The 13,995-nt window shown below is 46.8% G+C and overlaps 1 long non-coding RNA gene across 1 annotated transcript in view; it reads left to right on the forward strand.

The window, feature by feature from the left end:
* Positions 1-11,500, forward strand: part of LOC141249368 (uncharacterized) — a 43,966-nt gene extending 32,466 nt beyond the window's left edge. The window contains exon 3 of the long non-coding RNA XR_012312168.1: positions 11,435-11,500. This is a non-coding gene — a long non-coding RNA (uncharacterized lncRNA). The remainder of the gene's footprint in view (positions 1-11,434) is intronic.
* The last annotated feature ends 2,495 nt before the right edge of the window (positions 11,501-13,995 follow it).

A 13,995-nucleotide genomic window follows, 5' to 3' on the forward strand; every position in this document is an offset into this window, starting at 1 on the left:
CGAAACTCCCTATAGATGTGGACATCTACGTGGTTCACACAATGTCTTGGTATAGACATATCCTGAGTTCTACGGAAGCCTGGATACTACAAAAAGGAGCGCAGTTGAGTTAAGTGCTCCCTGGGGGTGCGGATAAGAGAGATCTTAGACTCCACAAAAGTCTGTATGGTGCAAAAGACCCCAAATATAAATATACTGTATCATGTCATATAAACCGTACAGCGAACGCTTAGTGAAAAAAATGGCAGAATTGCTGTTTTTTGCTTATCCGCCTCCAAAAAAATTCAATAAAAAGAGATCAAAAATTGTATATTACCCTAAAATGGTATCAATGAACATGTCAACCAATCCCACAAACAATAAGCAGTGATTCCTCTGTGACCTTCTGTCAGATCAGTTGAACAGTTTGCATTTTCTTCTCTATGCGGCCCAGACCGTCATGACAACTTTTTCCATTCACAATGCGCCTCTGAAGAACTTAAAGTAAACCTGTTAGCAGGTTCTTAGACCCTAAACTAACGTCATGTATGTAGAGTCCCTGTAATGTCGATGACATCTTGGCCCTGCACTTACAGCTCTCCGGCTTCTCTCCCAGTTTCACCGCCCGCTGCCGCCTCTCTTCTCTGTGACCTGCTTCCCCACCCCAGATCTTGTGAAAGCGCCATCACTCCTGGGTGATCGCGCATAGATCGATAGTCCAGCTCTGGAGCATCATGAGGACTTACTGCACATGTGCCTCCCCTGGGAATAACTAATGGCATGTGCATGAGATCTCAGGCGGGGAAGCAGATCACAGAGAAGAGGGACCTGTCAATCACTGACAGGAGGCTGGCGGAGGGCAGCGAAAAGTGAAGAGAGGCAGGAGAGCTGCAAGTGCACTTGCGGCTCACATGCATGAAAATTTGCCAATCGATATCTATAAAATGGAGGCACGGACTTACAGAACAAAAGTATGGACATCATTATCATTACAGGGGCTTTACATAGATGACATTAGTCTGGGGTCTAAAAACCTGGAGACAGGATCAGACATCTGTGGCTCATCACTTTTCCAGAACCGTCTTCACATTCGCCCACGTTTACACAAACCTGCCTCCATATAGTATTCATGTCCCCTCTGTGCCTCCATTCAGTATAAGTGCCCCCTCTGTGCCTCCATATAGTATTAGTGCCCCCTCTGTGCCTCCATATAGTATTAGTGTCCCTCTGTGCCTCCATATAGTATTAGTGCCCCTCTGTGCCTCCATATAGTATTAGTGCCCCCTCTGTTCCTCCATATAGTATTCATGCCCCCTCTGTGCCTCCATATAGTATTAGTGTCCCTCTGTGCCTCCATATAGTATTAGTGCCCCTCTGTGCCTCCATATAGTATAAGTGCCCCCTCTGTTCCTCCATATAGTATTCATGCCCCCTCTGTGCCTCCATATAGTATAAGTGCCCCCTCTGTGCCTCCATATAGTATTAGTGCCCCCTCTGTGCCTCCATATAGTATTAGTGTCCCTCTGTGCCTCCATATAGTATTAGTGCCCCTCTGTGCCTCCATATAGTATTAGTGCCCCTCTGTGCATTCATATAGTATTAGTGCCCCTCTGTGCCTCCATATAGTATTAGTGCCCCTCTGTGCCTCCATATAGTATTAGTGCCCCTCTGTGCCTCCTTATAGTATTAGTGCCCCTCTGTGCCTCCATATAGTATAAGTGCCCCCTCTGTTCCTCCATATAGTATTCATGCCCCCTCTGTGCCTCCATATAGTATAAGTGCCCCCTCTGTGCCTCCATATAGTATTAGTGCCCCCTCTGTGCCTCCATATAGTATTAGTGTCCCTCTGTGCCTCCATATAGTATTAGTGCCCCTCTGTGCCTCCATATAGTATTAGTGCCCCTCTGTGCCTCCTTATAGTATTAGTGCCCCTCTGTGCCTCCATATAGTATTAGTGCCCCTCTGTGTCTCCATATAGTATTAGTGCCCCTCTGTGCCTCCATATAGTATAAGTGCCCCCTCTGTGCCTCCATATAGTATTAGTGCCCCCTCTGTGCCTCCATATAGTATTAGTGTCCCTCTGTGCCTCCATATAGTATTAGTGCCCCTCTGTGCCTCCATATAGTATTAGTGTCCCTCTGTGCATTCATATAGTATTAGTGCCCCTCTGTGCCTCCATATAGTATTAGTGCCCCTCTGTGCCTCCATATAGTATTAGTGCCCCTCTGTGCCTCCTTATAGTATTAGTGCCCCTCTGTGCCTCCATATAGTATAAGTGCCCCCTCTGTTCCTCCATATAGTATTCATGCCCCCTCTGTGCCTCCATATAGTATAAGTGCCCCCTCTGTGCCTCCATATAGTATTAGTGCCCCCTCTGTGCCTCCATATAGTATTAGTGTCCCTCTGTGCCTCCATATAGTATTAGTGCCCCTCTGTGCCTCCATATAGTATTAGTGCCCCTCTGTGCATTCATATAGTATTAGTGCCCCTCTGTGCCTCCATATAGTATTAGTGCCCCTCTGTGCCTCCATATAGTATTAGTGCCCCTCTGTGCCTCCATATAGTATTAGTGCCCCTCTGTGCATTCATATAGTATTAGTGCCCCTCTGTGCCTCCATATAGTATTAGTGCCCCTCTGTGCCTCCATATAGTATTAGTACCCCTCTGTGCCGCTATATAGTATTAGTGCCCCCTCTGTACCTCCATATAGTATTAGTGCCCATCTGTGCCTCCATATAGTATTAGTGCCCCTCTGTGCCTCCATATAGTATTAGTGCCCCCTCTGTGCCTTCATATAGTATTAGTTTCCCCTCTGTGCCTCCATATAGTATTATTGACCCCTCTGTGCCTCCATTTAGTATTAGTGCCCCCTCTGTGCCTCCATATAGTATAAGTGCCCCCTCTGTGCCTCCATATAGTATTAGTGCCCCCTCTGTGCCTCCATATAGTATTAGTGCCCCTCTGTACATCCATATAGTATAAGTGCCCCTCTGTGCCTCCATATAGTATTAGTGCCCCTCTGTGCCTCCATATAGCATTAGTGCCCCCTCTGTGCCTCCATATAGTATTAGTGCCCACTCTGTGCCTCCATATAGTATTAGTGCCCCTCTGTGCCTCCATGTAGTATTAGTGCCCCTCTGTGCCACCATATAGTATTAGTGCCCCTCTGTGCCTCCATATAGTATCAGTGCCCCTCTGTGCCGCCATATAGTATTCGTGCCCCTCTGTGCCTCCATATAGTATTAGTGTCCCCTCTGTGCCTCCATATAGTATTAGTGCCCCCTCTGTGCCTCCATATAGTATTCGTGCCCCCTCTGTGCCTCCATATAGTATTAGTGCCCCCTCTGTGCCTCCATATAGTATTAGTGCCCCTCTGTGCCTCCATATAGTATTAGTGCCCCTCTGTGCCTCCATATAGTATTAGTGCCTCCTCTGTACCTCCATATAGTATTAGTTCCCCCCTGTGCCGCCATATAGTATTGGTGCCCCTCTGTGCCTCCATATAGTATTGGTGCCCCTCTGTGCCTGCATATAGTATTAGTGCCCCTCTGTGCCTCCATATAGTGTTAGTGCCTCCTCTGTACCTCCATATAGTATTAGTTCCCCCCTGTGCCGCCATATAGTATTAGTGCCCCTCTGTGCCTCCATATAGTATTAGTGCCCCCTCTGTGCCCCCATATAGTATTAGTGCCCCTCTGTGCCTCCATATAGTATTAGTGCCCCTCTGTGCATTCATATAGTATTAGTGCCCTCTGTGCCACCATATAGTATTAGTGCCCCTCTGTGCCGCCATATAGTATTAGTGCCCCCTCTGTACCTCCATATAGTATTAGTTCCCCCCTGTGCCGCCATATAGTATTAGTGCCCCTCTGTGCCTCCATATAGTATTACTACCCCCTCTGTGCCTCCATATAGTATTCGTGCCCCTCTGTGCCTCCATATAGTATTAGTACCCCTCTGTGCCGCCATATAGTATTAGTACCCCCTCTGTACCTCCATATAGTATTAGTGCCCCCTCTGTGCCTCCATATAGTATTAGTGCCCCTCTGTGGAGCCATATAGTATTAGTGCCCCTCTGTGCCTCCATATAGTATTAGTGCCCCTCGGTGCCTCCATATAGTATTAGTGCCCCTCTGTGCCTCCATATAGTATTAGTGCCCCCTCTGTGCCTCCATATAGTATTAGTACCCCCTCTGTACCTCCATATAGTATTAGTGCCCCCTCTGTGCCTCCATATAGTATTAGTGCCCCTCTGTGAAGCCATATAGTATTAGTGCCCCTCTGTGCCTCCATATAGTATTAGTGCCCCTCTGTGCCTCCATATAGTGTTAGTGCCCCCTCTGTGCCTCCATATAGTATTAGTGCCCCCTCTGTGCCTTCATATAGTATTAGTGCCCCCTCTGTGCCTCCATATAGTATAAGTGCCCCCTCTGTTCCTCCATATAGTATTCATGCCCCCTCTGTGCCTCCATATAGTATAAGTGCCCCCTCTGTGCCTCCATATAGTATTAGTGCCCCCTCTGTGCCTCCATATAGTATTAGTGTCCCTCTGTGCCTCCATATAGTATTAGTGCCCCTCTGTGCCTCCATATAGTATTAGTGCCCCTCTGTGCATTCATATAGTATTAGTGCCCCTCTGTGCCTCCATATAGTATTAGTGCCCCTCTGTGCCTCCATATAGTATTAGTGCCCCTCTGTGCCTCCATATAGTATTAGTGCCCCTCTGTGAATTCATATAGTATTAGTGCCCCTCTGTGCCTCCATATAGTATTAGTGCCCCTCTGTGCCTCCATATAGTATTAGTGCCCCTCTGTGCCGCTATATAGTATTAGTGCCCCCTCTGTACCTCCATATAGTATTAGTGCCCATCTGTGCCTCCATATAGTATTAGTGCCCCTCTGTGCCTCCATATAGTATTAGTGCCCCCTCTGTGCCTCCATATAGTATTAGTGCCCCCTCTGTGCCTCCATATAGTATTATTGACCCCTCTGTGCCTCCATTTAGTATTAGTGCCCCCTCTGTGCCTCCATATAGTATAAGTGCCCCCTCTGTGCCTCCATATAGTATTAGTGCCCCCTCTGTGCCTCCATATAGTATTAGTGCCCCTCTGTACATCCATATAGTATTAGTGCCCCTCTGTGCCTCCATATAGTATTAGTGCCCCTCTGTGCCTCCATATAATATTAGTGCCCCCTCTGTGCCTCCATACAATATTAGTGCCCCCTCTGTGCCTCCATATAGTATTAGTGCCCCCTCTGTGCCTCCATATAGTATTAGTGCCCCTCTGTGCCTCCATGTAATATTAGTGCCCCTCTGTGCCACCATATAGTATTAGTGCCCCTCTGTGCCTCCATATAGTATCAGTGCCCCTCTGTGCCGCCATATAGTATTCGTGCCCCTCTGTGCCTCCATACAGTATTAGTGTCCCCTCTGTGCCTCCATATAGTATTAGTGCCCCCTCTGTGCCTCCATATAGTATTCGTGCCCCCTCTGTGCCTCCATATAGTATTAGTGCCCCCTCTGTGCCTCCATATAGTATTAGTGCCCCTCTGTGCCTCCATATAGTATTAGTGCCCCTCTGTGCCTCCATATAGTATTAGTGCCTCCTCTGTACCTCCATATAGTATTAGTTCCCCCCTGTGCCGCCATATAGTATTGGTGCCCCTCTGTGCCTCCATATAGTATTAGTGCCCCTCTGTGCCTGCATATAGTATTAGTGCCCCTCTGTGCCTCCATATAGTATTAGTGCCTCCTCTGTACCTCCATATAGTATTAGTTCCCCCCTGTGCCGCCATATAGTATTAGTGCCCCTCTGTGCCTCCATATAGTATTTGTGCCTCCTCTGTTCCTCCATATAGTATTAGTGCCCCTCTGTGCCTCCATATAGTATTAGTGCCCCCTCTGTGCCTCCATATAGTATTAGTACCCCCTCTGTACCTCCATATAGTATTAGTGCCCCCTCTGTGCCTCCATATAGTATTAGTGCCCCTCTGTGAAGCCATATAGCATTAGTGCCCCTCTGTGCCTCCATATAGTATTAGTGCCCCTCTGTGCCTCCATATAGTGTTAGTGCCCCCTCTGTGCCTCCATATAGTATTAGTGTCCCCTCTGTGCCTTCATATAGTATTAGTGCCCCTCTGTGCCTCCATATAGTATTAGTGCCCCTCTGTGCCTCCATATAGTATTAGTGCCCCTCTGTGCCTCCATATAGTGTTAGTGCCCCCTCTGTGCCTCCATATAGTATAAGTGCCCCCTCTGTTCCTCCATATAGTATTCATGCCCCCTCTGTGCCTCCATATAGTATAAGTGCCCCCTCTGTGCCTCCATATAGTATTAGTGCCCCCTCTGTGCCTCCATATAGTATTAGTGTCCCTCTGTGCCTCCATATAGTATTAGTGCCCCTCTGTGCCTCCATATAGTATTAGTGCCCCTCTGTGCATTCATATAGTATTAGTGCCCCTCTGTGCCTCCATATAGTATTAGTGCCCCTCTGTGCCTCCATATAGTATTAGTGCCCCTCTGTGCCTCCATATAGTATTAGTGCCCCTCTGTGAATTCATATAGTATTAGTGCCCCTCTGTGCCTCCATATAGTATTAGTGCCCCTCTGTGCCTCCATATAGTATTAGTGCCCCTCTGTGCCGCTATATAGTATTAGTGCCCCCTCTGTACCTCCATATAGTATTAGTGCCCATCTGTGCCTCCATATAGTATTAGTGCCCCTCTGTGCCTCCATATAGTATTAGTGCCCCCTCTGTGCCTCCATATAGTATTAGTGCCCCCTCTGTGCCTCCATATAGTATTATTGACCCCTCTGTGCCTCCATTTAGTATTAGTGCCCCCTCTGTGCCTCCATATAGTATAAGTGCCCCCTCTGTGCCTCCATATAGTATTAGTGCCCCCTCTGTGCCTCCATATAGTATTAGTGCCCCTCTGTACATCCATATAGTATTAGTGCCCCTCTGTGCCTCCATATAGTATTAGTGCCCCTCTGTGCCTCCATATAATATTAGTGCCCCCTCTGTGCCTCCATATAATATTAGTGCCCCCTCTGTGCCTCCATATAGTATTAGTGCCCCCTCTGTGCCTCCATATAGTATTAGTGCCCCTCTGTGCCTCCATGTAATATTAGTGCCCCTCTGTGCCACCATATAGTATTAGTGCCCCTCTGTGCCTCCATATAGTATCAGTGCCCCTCTGTGCCGCCATATAGTATTCGTGCCCCTCTGTGCCTCCATATAGTATTAGTGTCCCCTCTGTGCCTCCATATAGTATTAGTGCCCCCTCTGTGCCTCCATATAGTATTCGTGCCCCCTCTGTGCCTCCATATAGTATTAGTGCCCCCTCTGTGCCTCCATATAGTATTAGTGCCCCTCTGTGCCTCCATATAGTATTAGTGCCCCTCTGTGCCTCCATATAGTGTTAGTGCCTCCTCTGTACCTCCATATAGTATTAGTTCCCCCCTGTGCCGCCATATAGTATTGGTGCCCCTCTGTGCCTCCATATAGTATTAGTGCCCCTCTGTGCCTGCATATAGTATTAGTGCCCCTCTGTGCCTCCATATAGTATTAGTGCCTCCTCTGTACCTCCATATAGTATTAGTTCCCCCCTGTGCCGCCATATAGTATTAGTGCCCCTCTGTGCCTCCATATAGTATTTGTGCCTCCTCTGTTCCTCCATATAGTATTAGTGCCCCTCTGTGCCTCCATATAGTATTAGTGCCCCCTCTGTGCCTCCATATAGTATTAGTACCCCCTCTGTACCTCCATATAGTATTAGTGCCCCCTCTGTGCCTCCATATAGTATTAGTGCCCCTCTGTGAAGCCATATAGCATTAGTGCCCCTCTGTGCCTCCATATAGTATTAGTGCCCCTCTGTGCCTCCATATAGTGTTAGTGCCCCCTCTGTGCCTCCATATAGTATTAGTGTCCCCTCTGTGCCTTCATATAGTATTAGTGCCCCCTCTGTGCCTCCATATAGTATTAGTGCCGCTCTGTGCCTCCATATAGAATTAGTGCCCCCTCTGTGCCCCCATATAGTATTAGTGCCCCCTCTGTGCCCCCATATAGTATTAGTGCCCTCTGTGCCACCATATAGTATTAGTGCCCCTCTGTGCCGCCATATAGTATTAGTGCCCCCTCTGTACCTCCATATAGTATTAGTTCCCCCCTGTGCCGCCATATAGTATTAGTGCCCCTCTGTGCCTCCATATAGTATTACTGCCCCCTCTGTGCCTCCATATAGTATTTGTGCCCCTCTGTGCCTCCATATAGTATTAGTACCCCTCTGTGCCGCCATATAGTATTAGTACCCCCTCTGTACCTCCATATAGTATTAGTGCCCCCTCTGTGCCTCCATATAGTCTTAGTGCCCCTCTGTGGAGCCATATAGTATTAGTGCCCCTCTGTGCCTCCATATAGTATTAGTGCCCCTCGGTGCCTCCATATAGTATTAGTGCCCCCTCTGTGTCCCCATATAGTATTAGTGCCCCCTCTGTGCCCCCATATAGTATTAGTGCCCTCTGTGCCACCATATAGTATTAGTGCCCCTCTGTGCCGCCATATAGTATTAGTGCCCCCTCTGTACCTCCATATAGTATTAGTTCCCCCCTGTGCCGCCATATAGTATTAGTGCCCCTCTGTGCCTCCATATAGTATTACTGCCCCCTCTGTGCCTCCATATAGTATTCGTGCCCCTCTGTGCCTCCATATAGTATTAGTACCCCTCTGTGCCGCCATATAGTATTAGTACCCCCTCTGTACCTCCATATAGTATTAGTGCCCCCTCTGTGCCTCCATATAGTATTAGTGCCCCTCTGTGGAGCCATATAGTATTAGTGCCCCTCTGTGCCTCCATATAGTATTAGTGCCCCTCGGTGCCTCCATATAGTATTAGTGCCCCTCTGTGCCTCCATATAGTATTAGTGCCCCCTCTGTGCCTCCATATAGTATTAGTACCCCCTCTGTACCTCCATATAGTATTAGTGCCCCCTCTGTGCCTCCATATAGTATTAGTGCCCCTCTGTGAAGCCATATAGTATTAGTGCCCATCTGTGCCTCCATATAGTATTAGTGCCCCTCTGTGCCTCCATATAGTGTTAGTGCCCCCTCTGTGCCTCCATATAGTATTAGTGCCCCCTCTGTTCCTTCATATAGTATTAGTGCCCCCTCTGTGCCTCCATATAATATTAGTGCCCCTCTGTGCCTCCATATAGTATTAGTGCCCCCTCTGTGCCCCCATATAGTATTAGTGCCCCCTCTGTGCCCCCATATAGTATTAGTGCCCCCTCTGTGCCCCCATATAGTATTAGTGCCCTCTGTGCCACCATATAGTATTAGTGCCCCTCTGTGCCGCCATATAGTATTAGTGCCCCCTCTGTACCTCCATATAGTATTAGTTCCCCCCTGTGCCGCCATATAGTATTAGTGCCCCTCTGTGCCTCCATATAGTATTACTGCCCCCTCTGTGCCTCCATATAGTATTCGTGCCCCTCTGTGCCTTCATATAGTATTAGTACCCCTCTGTGCCGCCATATAGTATTAGTACCCCCTCTGTACCTCCATATAGTATTAGTGCCCCCTCTGTGCCTCCATATAGTCTTAGTGCCCCTCTGTGGAGCCATATAGTATTAGTGCCCCTCTGTGCCTCCATATAGTATTAGTGCCCCTCGGTGCCTCCATATAGTATTAGTGCCCCCTCTGTGTCCCCATATAGTATTAGTGCCCCCTCTGTGCCCCCATATAGTATTAGTGCCCTCTGTGCCACCATATAGTATTAGTGCCCCTCTGTGCCGCCATATAGTATTAGTGCCCCCTCTGTACCTCCATATAGTATTAGTTCCCCCCTGTGCCGCCATAAAGTATTAGTGCCCCTCTGTGCCTCCATATAGTATTACTGCCCCCTCTGTGCCTCCATATAGTATTTGTGCCCCTCTGTGCCTCCATATAGTATTAGTACCCCTCTGTGCCGCCATATAGTATTAGTACCCCCTCCGTACCTCCATATAGTATTAGTGCCCCCTCTGTGCCTCCATATAGTATTAGTGCCCCTCTGTGGAGCCATATAGTATTAGTGCCCCTCTGTGCCTCCATATAGTATTAGTGCCCCTCTGTGCCTCCATATAGTATTAGTGCCCCTCGGTGCCTCCATATAGTATTAGCGCCCCTCTGTGCCTCCATATAGTGTTAGTGCCCCCTCTGTGCCTCCATATAGTATTAGTGCCCCCTCTGTGCCTCCATATAGTATTAGTGCCCCTCTGTGCCTCCATATAGAATTAGTGCCCCCTCTGTGCCCCCATATAGTATTAGTGCCCCCTCTGTGCCCCCATATAGTATTAGTGCCCCCTCTGTGCCCCCATATAGTATTAGTGCCCCCTCTGTACCTCCATATAGTATTAGTGCCCCTCTGTGCCTCCATATAGTATTACTGCCCCCTCTGTGCCTCCATATAGTATTCGTGCCCCTCTGTGCCTCCATATAGTATTAGTGCCCCCTCTGTGCCTCCATATAGTATTAGTGCCCCTCTGTGAAGCCATATAGTATTAGTGCCCCTCTGTGCCTCCATATAGTATTAGTGCCCCCTCTGTGCCTCCATATAGTATAAGTGCCCCCTCTATATCTCCATATAGTATTAGTGCCCCCTCTGTGCCTCCATATAGTATAAGTGCCCCCTCTATACCTCCATATAGTATTAGCGCCCCTCTGTGCCCCCATATAGTATTAGTGCCCCCTCTGTGCCTCCATATAGTATTAGTGCCCCCCTGTGCCGCTATATATAGTGATATTGGGGCACTTTTGATGAATGAGGCCCATTGTCTCCTCGTAGCACAGACTTCCTGCGGTTGCTGTGGATTTGGGGGTTTCTTCGGATCTTTGATGGTCGCCCCTTTAGTCCTGTGATGTGGAGTGACGCCGGTGTTCCCATCAGCCTGATAATATACCTGTGACCTTTAAGACTTGTAGAGAGACGGATGAGAGTTTTATACGTTTTATTGACGTCTTTTAGGTACAGTTGTAACCTTGTGAGTCTAATGTCATTTTAATGCTCCTCTCGTTTACTCGCTGATAACGAGCCCCGGCCCCGCCCACCTAATGAACGCTATCTTGTGGCCGCCCCTTTAATAAACTCAATGTGCTATTACGGTGTATTTCCCTGGTGAATGGATCTGTCCGATCCGGGGAACGTGTTTATTATAACAGTGAACTATAGATCAACATGGTGGAGTGGACCATGGCTGGAGAGTAGGGGAGAAGCGTAGCGGATTGGTGGTCCTGCAGACACGCGCCCACCCATGTATCCACACTCATTTTTCTGCAGATTTAATTAAGGGCTTACATTTACCAAAACCCACAACAGGTGGCAATTCCCATCATCACCACTGGATGGCCACATAAAGATGCACAGAGCATAAACTTCTCCCGACAGAGTATCACAAAGTCATGTTTTTTGTCTTTCAGAGCTGCTCATCTCGCGCCGCTCCACTCAACATATCCCAAACCAAGAGGAAAGGTAAAAAAGGAGACGGGTATGATTGATTTTTTTCTATGTCTCAGGGGGTCCTTTGAGTGGGTTTTAGGTGTAATTTGAGAATTGCATATTTTGCAGTTTTGGGGGCTAATTTCTTGAAGATGGGGGTCTCAGTAGGGTGGTCTGTTCATGCTTATTTAAGGGGGCTCTATACGATTGAATGTGGGTGTTCTTTGGAGATTTCTGATGGCCATGTGTCTCTGGCGGTCCGTTGAGTATGCTTTAGGTGGGTCCTATGTTTTTTAGGGGAGATTTGTTGGGTTTCTGTGTGTAATTTTTTATGAGTTCTGTGTTTAGTAGTACTATAGGGACAATTTTTTGTGAGTGTTACCCTTGAGATTATGGGGGTCCTGTTGGCATTTTAGTTTTGTTTTTTTTTTTGTTTCTATAAGGGTCCAGCATGTGTACGGGGTCACTGGTGTCCTATGAATGTAGACTGAGAGGAGTTGGGTGGTCTTGAGTGTTGTCAGACTGGCCGAGGCTTTGGGCAGTGTGTGGAGGATGATGCAGTTTTTACATGTAGTTCTGATGTTTTTGTTGTTGTTTTTTTTTGTCATTTACTCTAAGTCATTATCCTGCATTTTGAGCTGCTGACCCCCAAAACAATACAAAAAAAAAAGCCCACCCGATTTTATGACAGCCAGACTCTAAAGGCTCAGATTGGAGAAACCTCCAATCCTGGACATTTAAGCCCTTAGATGTCACGGTGAATAGCTGATTGCTGCACCTAAGGGGTTTCAAAGAGAAGACTGTGAGCCCAACCCCATCCTGGGATGCTAAGACATTTCCATGACTTCCAAGGACCTAATGATTTCTCAGTTTAGTACTGGCAGGCATAATAGCATAACAACAAGTAGGGATGAGCCGACCCGTGGAAGTTCCGGCAGAACTTTATTCCAAAGTTTGTTTCAGGTACCAAAACTATACCCGAACCTGAACCAGAACCCGAACCTGAACCAGAACCCGAACCTCATTGAAAACAATGGACACCCAAACTTTTGAGCTGGAAAAATTCTGTCTCTCTATCAATGGTGTTTAGCACCGGACACTAACTGTCCGGTACGAACTGCGAACTTTTAAGTTTGGATTCGCTCATCTCTACAAACAAGTCATCACACGGTCACGTCCCCTTCTAACGCTAAAATATAGAGTCAAAAAATCCTTAAAGTTTTCTTGAAAAGTTAAAAAAGGATGTTTTTTCCTTTACAAAATGCTTTTTTTCTTATGGAAACAGAAAATAAAATTGAACATTTCTGGTATCGATGCGTCGGACCAGAAATATAAAACGGCCATGTTTTTTATCCCACGTGGTTAACACCATGAAACCAACAAAAACAGCGATGCCAGAACTGCACTTGTTTGTTCATCTGCCTCTCAGATAAAAGTTGAACAGATGTGATCAAAAAGTTTTACGCACCCCCCCAAAATGAATGTTATTAAATAAAGAATATACACACAAAAAAAGTTATGCTGTAATTGTGTTGATCCGCAGGATAAAGCTGTCATGTTATTTATATTGCTTAAAGTGCGATTGCTGTGTTTTTTTACCCCCCACTTTCCAAAAAAATCACAGTATAAAATGCGTAGATTATTAGAATGATTTCTTAGACCTGACGAGGCTAGTGTACTTACAATGAAAAAAATCTAGGTCAGTATAGCTGTCTCATATTAAAATTTTCATTTTAGGAATCCAGCTCTAATTGGACACATAAAATGCTCATTCTAATATTAAAGGGCCAATTAAAATGGATTTTCAAAGTACATATAACAGCTTCATCAGGTCCAAGTGCTCTATTTAAAGGGAACCTGTCAAATGAAAAAAAAAAGCTATTAACCTGCAGGTTAATAGCGTTGTAGCATCGTGCGGCGCCGGCACTGAGAGCCCCACTGCCGGGGGAAATTAACTTTATTCTCTCCAGCAGCATTCGCCATTGAGTCATAGGGGTGACACTGGCATCTTTTCAGTCACCGCTCTGTCTAATAGAGTGATGGCTGTAAGCGCATCCCTGGCACTAACTGACAGCCGGGTCTAATGCTGAGCGAGCTGTCAGTCAGTTCCGGTGGTCGCGGTTACGGCCGCTATTCTCTATACACAGAGCGATGACTGAAACCGCACCGGCACCAACTGAAAGCCAAACGCTGCCAGGAGAAATGACGTTCATTCCCTTCCAGCAGTGGGGCTTTCAGTGCCAGCACCGGGCAGGTTCAGAACACTATTAACCTGCAGATTAACCACACGCCTGCAGGTTAGTAGTGTTTTTTTTTCACGTGACAGGTCCCCTTTAATAACGCATAAAGTGTGTATTGTGAAATCTGCTAACAGACCCTCACTCTTTATAGGGCACGCCAATGGAAAGATAAAAACTTATTGCTCTCGTTGCACGATGCTGAAAAAAGAAAAAAATTAGGTTTTTAAACCCAAAGTTGGACAGTGTTAAATGATTAAAAAAAAAAAACTTTTTCTTTTTTTAGGTTTAATAATCAAAACCAC

The sequence above is a fragment of the Phyllobates terribilis genome, unplaced genomic scaffold (genome assembly GCF_046119375.1).
Source record: "Phyllobates terribilis strain yellow unplaced genomic scaffold, ASM4611937v1 Scaffold_2__4_contigs__length_985480577, whole genome shotgun sequence".
NCBI classification, from domain to species: Eukaryota; Metazoa; Chordata; class Amphibia; order Anura; family Dendrobatidae; genus Phyllobates; species Phyllobates terribilis.